This window comes from Lynx rufus, unplaced genomic scaffold (assembly GCF_022079265.1).
Source record: "Lynx rufus isolate CCGP_SWC_20201006 ecotype Redwood Valley unplaced genomic scaffold, mLynRuf1.p SCAF_22, whole genome shotgun sequence".
NCBI classification, from domain to species: Eukaryota; Metazoa; Chordata; class Mammalia; order Carnivora; family Felidae; genus Lynx; species Lynx rufus.
The window spans coordinates 22233334-22246177 of NW_025814837.1; the positions used below are offsets into that span (position 1 = coordinate 22233334).

Below are 12844 nucleotides of genomic sequence, written 5' to 3' on the forward strand. Positions count from 1 at the left end.
TGCTGATGCATAGGGGCACTTGTACCCCAATGTTTATAGCAGCACTTTCAACAATAGCCAAATTATGGAAAGAGCCTAAATGTTCATCAACTGATGAATGGATAAAAAAATTGTGGTTTATACACACAATGGAATACTATGTGGCAATGAGAAAGAATGAAATATGGCCTTTTGTAGCAACATGGATGGAACTGGAGAGTGTTATGCTAAGTGAAATAAGTCATACAGAGAAAGACAGATACCATATGTTTTCACTCTTAGGTGGATCCTGAGAAACTTAACAGAAGACCATGGGGGAGGGAAAGGAAAAAAAAAGTTAGAGAGGGAGGGAGCCAAACCATAAAAGACTCTTAAAAACTATGAACAATCTGAGTGTTTATGGGGGATGGGAGGGAGGGGAGGGTGGGTGATGGGTATTGAGGAGGGCACCTGTTGGGGTGAACACTGGGTGTTGTATGGAAACCAGTTTGACAATAAATTTCATATTAAAAATAATAATAATAATAATAATAATCCATCAATATTGGTTCATTAATTGTAACAAATATACCACACAAACCTAAGATGTTAAAAATAGGGGAAACTGTGTAGAGGAAAAGAGGTAGGTATATGGAACTCTCTGTAGTTTTGCACAACTTTTCTGTAAACCTAAAACTGCTCCATAAAGTCTATTAAAAAATTTTTAAAGCTCTGAACAAACACATTTCTTCTCTAATGTTGAAAATCTCAGAGCAAAAGTAGAGTACAATCTATCAAAGAGGTATCTACATATAATATTTCCAAGGGTGTTTTTAGTAAATAGCCCTAAGCTGTTTTCTTAGACTCCAAGTAAACAAACCAAGTTTAGTCTATGGCTTGTGATTCATCCTGCCCTATTACCACAAAACAGAAAAATATCCCCCATAATTTACTTCACTAAATTACTTCTTTATGTGTCATTCTCCAGAGCCTTCTACATCAGATATTTGAAAGTCCTTTCATTGAAAGTCCTGACATTATTATCATCATTATCATCATTATTATTATTACTATTTCAGATCATCCCCTACTTTCCTTTAACAAAACCAGCTCATGTTCTCTTGGTCCCTGGATTTTCTTGTACATATCTACCTCTCATGGAGATTCCCTAAACTTCACACTTCATTATCTTCCTTACTATTGTTTTATCTTATCTTCCATAAATTACTCCTATTTTTTAAAATCCGTTCCTGAATTCTTCCTCTATTTCAATATTTCTCTAAATAGTTCATCACCTAAGTCTCAGATAACCAACTGGGGCTAACACATGACTAAAAAATAAAAATATATATATATAGGGAAAATGAATTACTGTGAGTTTAAATGATTCCTGGCTAAAAATCATAGAGGAAACTTTTGAAGTTGAAATTGAACTGTCTTCTGTGTCCCAAACTAATCCTCTTCCACTGGGCAACATTATCATCTTAAATAAGGGAAGGAATAGCATGTACCATTCAGCAGATAGAAGAAAACTTGGCATCAAGAAATGCTTAAGTAATATTTATACATAATCACCACAAGTACCCAGGAACCAAAACTAACCCCACTTGTCTGGAGCTACACATCTTAAATATAAACTAAACTGATAGGTGGTTTTAAAATATAACCAAGAATGTGAGTATAGGTGTAGGTTAATTTGGAGGTTGTTTATCTCTATTACTACTCTTACTCTCCTACTATTACAACTAAGAGGCAAGAGAACACCACAATTCAGAAATAATGAATAAGAGTCCTGAAAAAAAAAAGTGATCCTCTTGAAAAACACTGATATCTGAAACTTCAAGGCAAGTACACCCATGTTGTAACTCATGAATATATAAAGTTTAGACCACAATGAGATATCACCTGACACCTGTTAGAATGTCTGTTATCAAAAAGACAAGAAATAACAGGTGTTGGTGACTTGGTGGACAAAAGGAAACTCTTGTGCACTGTCAGGAGGAATCTTAATTGGTGCAACCACTATGGAAAACAGTATGGAGGTTCCTTAAAAAATTAAAAATAGAAATACCATATGACCCAGAAATTCCACCCTGGGTATTTATCTGAAGGAAACAAAATCACTATCTTGAAAAGATAACTGGGGCACCTGGGTGGCTCAGTGGGTTGGGCGTCCGACTTCAGCTCAGGTCACGATCTCATGGTTCATGAGTTAAGTCCCCCAATAGGCTCTGTGCTGACAGCTTAGAGCGTGGAGCCTGCTTCAGATTCTGTCTCCCTCTCTCTCTGCCCCTCCCCCACTAACACTCTTTCTCTCTCCATCTCTCAAAAATGAATAAACATTAAAAACAAAATTTTTTTAGAAAAAGAAAACCGTATCCCAGTGCTTATTGCAGCACTATTTACTATATCCAAAACACAGAAACAACCTATGTGTCATCAAAGGATGAATGGATAAAGAAAATGTGATATGTATATATCACACATATATCATATGAATATTATTCAGCCATAAAAAAAGAAGGAAATTCTGGGATGCCTGGATGGCTCAGTTGGTTGAGCGTCCAACTCTTGATTTCGGCTCAGGTCATGATTCCACAGTTCATAAGATCGAGCCCCACATCAGGCTCTGCAGTGACAGCATAGGCCTGCTTGGGATCCTCTCTCTGCCCCCACCCCCTGCTTGTGTTCTCTCTCCTCAAATAAATAAATAAACTTAAAAAAAATGGAATTTCTGCCATTTGCAACAACATGGATGACCTTCAAAGACTGTATGATATCACTTACATACAGAATCTAAAAAGGGCACCTGGGTGGCTGAGTCATTGGGTTTCCAACTCCTGATTTCAGCCTGAGTCATGATTTCATGGTTCCTGGCATCAAGGCCCATGTCAGGCTTTGTGCTGGTGGCACAGAGCCTGCTTGGGATTTTCTCTCTCCCTCTCTCTCTGCCCCTCCCCCAATGCACACACGCACACACACACACACACATGCTCTCTCACTCTCAAAATAAATAAACATTAAAAAATTGGGGCATACCTGGTGGCTCAGTTGGTTAAGCATCCGACTTCGGCTCAGGTCATGATCTCACAGTTCATGGGTTCGAGCCCTGCATGGGGCTCTGTGCTGACAGCTCAGAGCCTAGAGCCTGCTTCAGATTCTGGGTATCCCTCCCTCTCTGCCTACTCCTCCCTCATTCTCTCTCTCTGTCTCTCTCTCTGAAAAATAAACATTAAAAAAAATTTTTTAAAGAAAAACAATGGAAGTTCTAAAAAAGGAATCTAAAAACAAAACAAAAACAAAAACAAACTAAACTATGGGGCGCCTGGGTGGCGCAGTCGGTTAAGCGTCCGACTTCAGCCAGGTCACGATCTCGCGGTCTGGGAGTTCGAGCCCCGCGTCGGGCTCTGGGCTGATGGCTCAGAGCCTGGAGCCTGTTTCTGATTCTGTGTCTCCCTCTCTCTCTGCCCCTCCCCCGTTCATGCTCTGTCTCTCTCTGTCCCAAAAATAAATAAACGTTGAAAAAAAAAAAAAATTTAAAAAAAAAAAAAAAAAAAAACAAACTAAACTCATAGATACAGAAAACAGATTATGTGGCTGCCAGAGGCAGGTAGTGAAGAGTGGGCAAAATGGGTGCAGATGGTCAAAAGGTACAAACTTCCAGTTTAATAAGATAAATAAGTCCTGGGGACGTAATACACAGCATAGTAACTATAATTAAAACTATGTTGTACATTTAAAAGGTGGTAAGAGAATAGAGCTTAGAAGTTCTCATTACAAGCAAAACTATTTTTGTAACCATGTGTGGTAATGGATAACTAAATTTATTGTAATCATTTCATTTTTTTTAATGTTTTATTTCTTTTGAAGAGACTGAGCATGTGAGCAGGGGAGGGGCAGAGAGAGAGGCGGGCAGAGGATCTGAAGCAAGCTCTGCACTGAAAGCAGTGAGCCTGATGCTGGGCTGAAACTCAAGAACTGTGATATGATCTGAGCCAAAGTCGGACACTCCACCAACTGAGCCACCCAGGCACCCCTGTAATCATTTCATTGTATACCTAAAACTAGTACAATGTTATATGCCAATTATGTCTCAATTTAAAAAATAAATAAAAATAGCAAAACAACAACAAAAGGAAGGAAGGAAGGAAGGAAGGAAGGAAGGAAGGAAGGAAGGAAGGAAGGAAGGAGAAAGAAAATAAAGAGAAAGAAAGAAAGAAAGAGAAAGAAAGAAAGGAAGAAGAAAGAAAGGAAAGAAAAGGGAAGAGAAGGGAAGGAAGGGGAGGGGAGGAGAGCCTGGGTGGCTCAGTTGAGCTTCTGACTTGGTCTCAAGTCATAATCTCATAGTTTGTGGGTTCGAGCCCCATGTCAGGCTCTGTGCTGGCAGCCCAGAGCCTGAAGCCTGCTTCAGATTCTGTGTCTCCCTCTCTCTCTGCCTCTCCCCAACTTGCACTCTGTCTCTCTCTCTCTCAAAAATAAATAAAAAGGAAGAAAAGAAAAAAGAAAAGAGAGAGAGAAAGAGGGAGGGAGGAAGAAGGTTACTTAGTTCAGGAATAATACTTGGGCCAACCAAAGATGGCCAGAGCATTCTGGGATAACTGATAACCATCTGATAACTTTATTGTCATAAGGACCACCACTTGGCTTCACTGGAATATGGAAATGAAACACATGTAGAGAATCCACACTTTAATCAACTTAAAGTTAAGACTGGTATGGATGCAGTTCAGCTCTTTAAATAACTTCCTCACTGAGCTGGCAGCCACAAAACAAAATCTTTTTTCTGTCAACTAAATTAATAGGGGTGACTGTGGTTTTGGCCTCATTAACATCATGATATGACCAACCAATGCATCCCCAATATCAAACACTCTCTATGAGATAATGCAGTGGAAAATAGCACCTTGATAGAACTTTAATTTTTTTTTAAGTTTTACCTTATTAAGTATAATTTCCATGAAAATATTTAAATCATTACTGAAGCAATTGACTATTATATCATAATTTCTGTTGCTGTGATAAGAGATTATTCCATCACATACTTATCTGATCAAATCTGATCACTTATTTAGATGATTCTGTGATTTTCATGACCCCTTTGTACCTACAAGATAAGACACAGACATCTTAAGGTCTTTCAACAGATGGCCTTTCTCTACCTTCCTAATCAAATCAAAGGCACCTGTGCTCTAAATAGCATTGACTTTTTGTGCTCTCATACCCTACTTTACGAGGAAGATCCTTTCACTTTGGTCCATGTCACGACCCATCACTTGAGACTGGAACCAAATGTTACCCCTTCCCTCTACTTCCTCAGGAAAACTTCATTATTCCTTCCTTCCTGTTGTCATATTACAAGGTACTCAGGAGCTATTTTAGTATAGTTATTACATGTCTATCCTTCCTAGTAGACTATAAAATGTCTACTAGGCAGGAACAACGTCTTATTCATATGTATTTCCCCAACATCTGACCCAAAAAAGAGATTACATATATAATTTTTAAATGAAAGAAAAAAAGTCTAATTTTTTTCAAAAGATGTCCTTCTAGTTTCTGCCATTCTTTATTTAGGACAATAGATTTTTGCCAAATTAGAACAATCGAGGTAATACAAGAAAAAACCTCAGCAAAACTTTTAAATAATTTTTATTTCATTTCTGATAATATATACATTCACTTCAGAAATCTAAGAAAATACACAACACAAAAAAAGAGAAAAATAATTATTAACCACATAACCCAGAAGATAACCATTTTATATTTTACTTTATTTCTTTCTATTATTGTTAAATCTATTTCTATGGAATTTATATTATTATTTATATCATTTTGGAATTATACTCTATAAGCATTTTAGAAGTCTAGGTGTTGTTTTTAAATGTAATATTATATCATAAGAGTTTTCCACGCCATTAACAAAAACTTCAAGACAATTTATTGGACTTGGAGGAATACTGTAATTTATTTAATCCTTTCCCTATGTTGGATATGTGTACTCTTTCATATTTCTTACTATTTTAGATACCACAAGGAGAAATACTTTTATAACAAATTTTAGTAAGCATTTATTATTGCCTTAGAATGGAACTATATCCTTAGAATTTGAATTACTGGTTATGAACATTTTTAAGACTCTGAAAGGGCGGGCCTATTCCTGCCGACTCCATCTTGTTCTGTGTCCTTCACCTTGACCACACCTCCTCCCCTTGAGTAACCTCCCGCTCACCCGTTCAAACTTCCCAATCAAAACACGCCCGGCGACCTGCGCAACAGGACTCCGACCGTTCCCCAGCCAATCGGCTGAGGCCACAGCCATTATTACCTCACCAACTGCCCCTAGACCCCAATAAAACCTTTGTGTTTTTGAAACTACCTCTCTCTCCCCACATCTCACCGCTGTGTCGGTGCAGCTAGGGGATTGAGCTTGAGCTAGCTCAAATAAAGGCTCTGCTTTTGCATCGGACTCGGTTCCCTGGTGGTCTTTGGGGATCACGAATTCTGAGCATAACAACTCTTAACTTGAATTATTAATTTGATTTCCAAAACCTCTGCCCCAATTTATACTCCTAGCAACAGTAGAGCAATCTGTTTATCCCTTCACCTCTTCATCACAAAGAACATTATTGTGGTTGTGTTTAATCTGAGCTAATTCATTGTGTTAAAATGGTAAAATTTTTATTGTTTTAATTTGCATTTCATTGATGGCTAAAGCGGATGAATAATTTTCATTTCCATTAGCCATTTATACTCCCCATCTGCATATCTTCATTTCCTTCACTATAATTTCAACTAGGTCTTTTTTTAAATTTTTATTCTAATTTGAGTTAGTTAACATACAATATTATATTAATTTCAGGTGTGCAATATAGTGATTTAACAATTCCAAACATCACCCAGTGCTCATCACAAGTCTACTCCTTAATCCCCATCATCTATTTAACCCATCCCCCCACCCACCTCTCCTCTGGTAACCATCAGCTTGTTCTCTATAGCTCAGTCTGTGTCTTGGTATGTCTCTCTTTCTTTCCCCCCCCTTTCCTTGTTTCTTTTCTTTCTTAAATTCCACATGAGTGAAATCATATAGTATTCATTGTTCTCTGACTTCTTTCACTTAGCATTATGCTCTCTAGCTCCATCCGCATTGTTGCCAATGGCATATTTCATTCCTTTTTATGGCTTGAATAATATTTCATTGTATGTATATATCACCTCCTCTTTATCTATGCATCAACTGATTGACACTTGGGCTACTTCTATATCTTGGCTATTGTAAATTGTGCTGCTATAAATATATGGGTGCATGTATCCCTTTGAATTAGTGTTTTTGTATTCTTTGAGTAAATACCCAGTAGCACATTACTGGATAGCAGGGTAGTTCTATTTCAACATTTCCATACTATTTTTCACAGTGGCCACACCAGTTTGCATTCCCATCAACAGTGCAAGAAAGTTGCTTTATCTCTACATCCTCACCAAAGCCTGTTGTTTCTTGTGTTTTTGATTTTAGCCTTTCTGACAGGTGTGAGGTGATACCGCACTGTAGTTTTGATTTGCATTTCTCTGATGATAAGTGATGATGAGCATCTTTCCATATTAGCCATTTGGACGTCTTCTTTGGAGAAATGTCTAGTCATGTCTTCTGCCCATTTTCTAATTGGATTATTTGGTTTTGGGGTGTTAAGTTTTATAAGTTCTTTATATTTTTTGGATAATAATCTTTTATCAGATGTGTCATTTGCAAATATCTTCCATTCTGAACGTTCTTTTAGTTTTGTTGATTGTTTCCTTTGCTGTGCAGAAGCTGTTTATTTTGATGTCGTCCCAATATTTTATTTTTGCTCCTGTTTCTCTTGCTTCAGGGGATCAACTGGGTCTTGATGTTTAGCCTGATGTGTATATTGTCTTTATAAATTAAGAATATTAATCTTTTATCAAATCGTAACAAATATTTTTCTCAATATGCCATTTACTTTTCCATTTTGATATCCTAAATTGGGAAAGAGCCGTAATTCATCACCTATTTTGGGAGAGGATACCAATTCCTTGAGAATCTGATAAAGTCCCTCATTAGAAAAATGAGCACATGCATATACCTATTTGCAAACAATTTTAAAGGGTTTACGGATCTCTTGAATTCCATCTACAGACTCTTTCAATTATATTATTCACTACTCTTTGATCTAGGTCCCAACCACCTTATAACCCTACAGGATGATAGAAATTCATTGCACTTTCTTACCAATTGCAATGTGTGAAAAGAATATAGAGTGTGTTGTATACATAGTGCTGTGTTGAGCAGAACTAGTATGTAAGTCAGTATGTAAGGTCAGAAAGAATGTAAGGTATGTATGTAAGGTCAGAAAGAAACTGTTATATCAGTCCAAAAACCCGAGCTCTCATGCTAATTCTGTCAATAGCTAAATGAGCTGAGAAAAGCTACTTAATCTTCTTTCCAGATCTTCATCTGTAAAGTATGCACGTATGTGTGTTTACTCATGTGTGTATGTGTGTGTGTGTATAAGGCATAGTTAACGGGATAATTAACATTCTCCATTCTATTTCTTAAAAGTACATATATCACGTACCAAAGTGATATTCTGTTATACAACACTTTTATTTTTAAGTCATTAAAAACCATACTGTAGAAAAGACACATAAACTCCAAACAACACAGCTGTGACTATTCAGCACTCCTTAGTTACAAGTAGTTACACTGCCATTTAATGGTACCGTTAAAAATGCATTGTTACCATAGTAACTGCAACATTACAAGACACCAAATCTTTCCCTGAAATACTCATGCTGAGCAGCATACAGTATCTTATGCAACAGTTGCTTCCACCTTTTGTTTTTTTAACTGAGAATGCTTAGCTTTCCCTTCTTCTCCAATTTATTTGTAACCCTGAAAAACTATCAAGAAACTGCTTAAAAAAAAAAAACTTTCTGATACAGTACCAGATAACAGGGCACTATCTTATAGAATGAGAAACAAAAATGTTCCCACTGTAGACAAAATTCTGACAGAATTCTCCTGCTACCAGCTTTTCATCTCTTTGTCCCTATTATTCCTGTCTGCTGGTCCTTTGCCCTCTGTTTTTTTTACACCCCCGCTCCTGACGGTCTGTCACTTGCACATTCTATGTCCTATTTCTCCCTGGGTGGTCACTAAGAACTAAAATATTAGTAGACATTGATTTGAGAGATGAACTCACAAGGCTAATTGTATTTTAAGAGGACAGTCCTGAAGGCTACAAATCTTTCAAGACTCAAAGCTTTAAAAGTCAAGGGACAGATAATACAGTCAAGTAATTTGACATAGAATAGCCTAGCCTCATTAACTCCAGATAAGCTGTCTTCTACTCCACCCACTTTTGAGGTCTTTTTTTGCCTCCATTAAAAAAGTATTTGTTGAGCACCTACCCAGTGCTTTCCAAGGCATAGAAGCTATACCAGCCAATGAGACTGACAATGCATATCATCTATTTCCGTTTAGTTCAAAGGGAGATAGAAAATCAAAAAGTAGGGGAGCCTGGGTGACTCAGTCGGTTAAGCGTCCGACTTTGGCTCAGGTCATGATCTCACGGCTCGTGAGTTCAAGCCCCGCGTCGGGCTCTGTGCCGACAGCTCAGAGCCTGGAGCCTGTTTCAGATTCTGTGTCTCCCTCTCTCTCTCTGACCCTCCCCCGTTCATGCTCTGTCTCTCTCTGTCTCAAAAAGTAAATAAATGTTAAAAAAATAAATTAAAAAAAAATAAATTAAAAAAAAAGAAAAAAGAAAATCAAAAAAGTAGGGGCACCTGCGTGGCTCAATCAGTTGAGCATCCGACTTCAGTTCAAGTCATGATCTCACAGTTTGTGGGTTTGGGCCACACATCAGGCTTACTGCTCTCAGTGCAGAGCCTGCTTCAGATCCTCTGTTCCTCTCTCTCTCTGCCCCTCCCCTGCTTTCACTCTCTCAAAAATACACACACACACACACACACACACACACACACACACAATCAAAAAGTAAACAAACAAGTCATTTCCCAGGGGTGCAGGACGGAGTACCCAATGGCCTACAGAGCAATATGTCTAAGTTTTATTGTCACTACTGCAAAACATACCTCACCTATGACTCTCCATCAATGAGAAAGATACACTGCAGTGGTCAGAAACACAAAAAGAATGTGAAAGACTACTTTCAGAAATGGATGGAAGAGCACGCTCAGAGCCTGATTGAGAAAATAACCGTTGCCTTTCAGCAAGGGACGATGCCCCCTACACCATTCTCTGTTCTTCCTCCTCAAGGGCAATGATCCCACCTCACCCCAGTCTCCTGGGTCCTCCTCATCCTGGTATGATGCCAGCACCCCATATGGGGGCCCTCCCATGATGCAAATGATGGGCCTTCCTCCTCCTGGGATCATGCCAATGGGGCCTACTCCTAGAATGAACCTGCGTACAGGAGGCCACATGTCAAAGATGCCTGGGCCCCCAGTGATGAGACCTCCAGCCCATCCCATGATGGTGCCCACTTGGCCAAGAACGAATCGACCAGATAAATAAGGAGAGACAAGAACCTCTTTATATCCATTTTATTTTACTTGTTCTATTTCACCAAGAGATCATGGTGCTGTGACTCTGGGTGTTTTCTAACAGCATGACAAGGAAGACTTCTTCTCCTTCCTATCAAAGAAGAGAAGTGGGACTTAAAAAAAAAAAAAAAAAGCATTTGTATTGTGAAATGTGAAAATAAAACTGTCCACTGTTTAAAAAAAAAAGTTAAACAAACAATTTTTTTTACAAAAGATAAACTCAGCCCTGAAGGTCTAAAAGAGCTTTTCAAGTAAGATGGACTGACCCCTTGGTTGCAAGTCTTGAGATACAGAAGAATTCTACATGTTTTTGGAACAGTAAAAGGCCAGTGTGTTTAAAGCACAGTTTATGAAAAGGAAAGTAGTTTAGGATGAGGTCAGAGAAAAGTATCGGCCAATTCCTGTAAGATCTTAAAGATGAAAATGAAGTCTGGAAATCTAATGGGAAGTCAATGGAAGATTTCAAAGAGGGAAGTAAAATGATCTGATTTACCTTTTGTAAACATCATTCCTGGCTTCTATATGAAGAATCAACTGTAGCAGGAGACAAGGGAATAAAGGAGACACATCTGAGGAAACTGCAATCGTCGAAGTAAGGTACAGTAGTTGTAACTGCCAGCAAGGGCTATGGCATGGCTTTTCAATTAAAATGAAAAGGCTTTGACAGGGATGTTAAAAAGTGTTATTTGCAGGGCGCCTGGGTGGCGCAGTCGGTTAAGCGTCCGACTTCAGCCAGGTCATGATCTCCCGGTCTGTGAGTTCCAGGCCCGCGTCAGGCTCTGGGCTGATGGCTCAGAGCCTGGAGCCTGTTTCCGATTCTGTGTCTCCCTCTCTCTCTGCCCCTCCCCTGGTCATGCTCTATCTCTCTCTGTCCCAAAAATAAAAAACGTTAAAAAGTGTTATTTGCTTTCACTCCCCAAATGCCATCATGGCTGCTATTTTCTAGTCCAGACTCTAATGGACAAGTGAAAAGAATACAATCACAATTCTTCTATTCCAGGACTTCTGTGACTAGCTCTGATTTGGTCAATACTTAAGTGAAGCACCAATCACAGAGTTTCTAAGACTTTTAATAAAATATAGTAAAAGCAATAAACATAATTTATACAGAAGAGAACAGAGTTAAAACCAAGGTAGAAACCCTGCATTCCTACCTCCCAATGTGTAGTTCTATCCACTAGCCCATACTTCCAGTGATTCCAGGTATGTTTCTTAATATGTTCCAGATATTATACCTCTCAATACCTATTCTAAAAATCCCTATCTATGTAGCAACCATCCTAAAAGAATGCAACAAATAAGCAAGGGAATTAATTAAGTGCCTAATTAACCTTGAGGTGTCATGAGAAACTTTACCAAGGCTTGCCATAATCTTTTTTTAAAAACTGAATCTCGGGGCGCCTGGGTGGCTCAGTCGGTTAAGCGTCCGACTTCAGCTCAGGTCACGATCGCGCGGTCCGTGAGTTCGAGCCCTGCGTCAGGCTCTGGGCCGATGGCTCAGAGCCTGGAGCCTGCTTCCGATTCTGTGTCTCCCTCTCTCTCTGCCCCTCCCCCGTTCATGCTCTGTCTCTCTCTGTCTCAAAAATAAATTAAAAAAACGTTAAAAAAAACTGAATCTATTCTTCATTAGTATATATATTATGTGCTTTCACATGGAATCACAGAATTACAAATTGTTAGAGGTGCAAAGAAATCTTAGAGTTTATTCTAAGGTTAAGATTGCACAAATTGGTATATTTAAATAATTTTCCCAAAATTATAATGCACACTAGAATCAGGTGCTAAACAAGAACACAATTGGTACATGCTCTGACAGGTTGCATTCAACCCATTTATCTTGCCCCTTTTCCAAAATCCTAACCTATCTCATGCTCTCATTCCCCCACTTATTAGTGTGTATTCCATGGGCATCACTGCAACCACTGCCTTGCATATATGCTCAATTTTCTTGACCATCATTCACTCTGTCATACTCTAAGCCCCAATCATGATTAAATCCAACTTTCTACCTACTCCACACCTATATCTAAGCATCTGAATATGTCTGGAGAAAAGTACACACTTGACAGATGTCAGCTAAATGTAAAAACACTAACCTCAAGGGGCTTCTCATTCTTCTCCGTGATCCAACTGAATTTCCACAGTCAATCTCACTCCCATTCTTCAAATCACACCTTCTCCTTTTAGCCTCAAACTCTACAACTCCCCACCACCCACATTATCTTCACACCAAGAAAACTGAAGCAATCAGAAGAGAACTTAAAAGTTATCCCCACCAAAACTGCCCTCTTTTCTTCAGGTGTACCCATAT

At 38.6% G+C, this 12844-nt stretch overlaps 1 pseudogene; it reads left to right on the forward strand.

The window, feature by feature from the left end:
• Positions 1–10026: 10026 nt before the first annotated feature.
• LOC124517517 (U1 small nuclear ribonucleoprotein C-like) lies at positions 10027–10562 on the forward strand (annotated as a pseudogene).
• The last annotated feature ends 2282 nt before the right edge of the window (positions 10563–12844 follow it).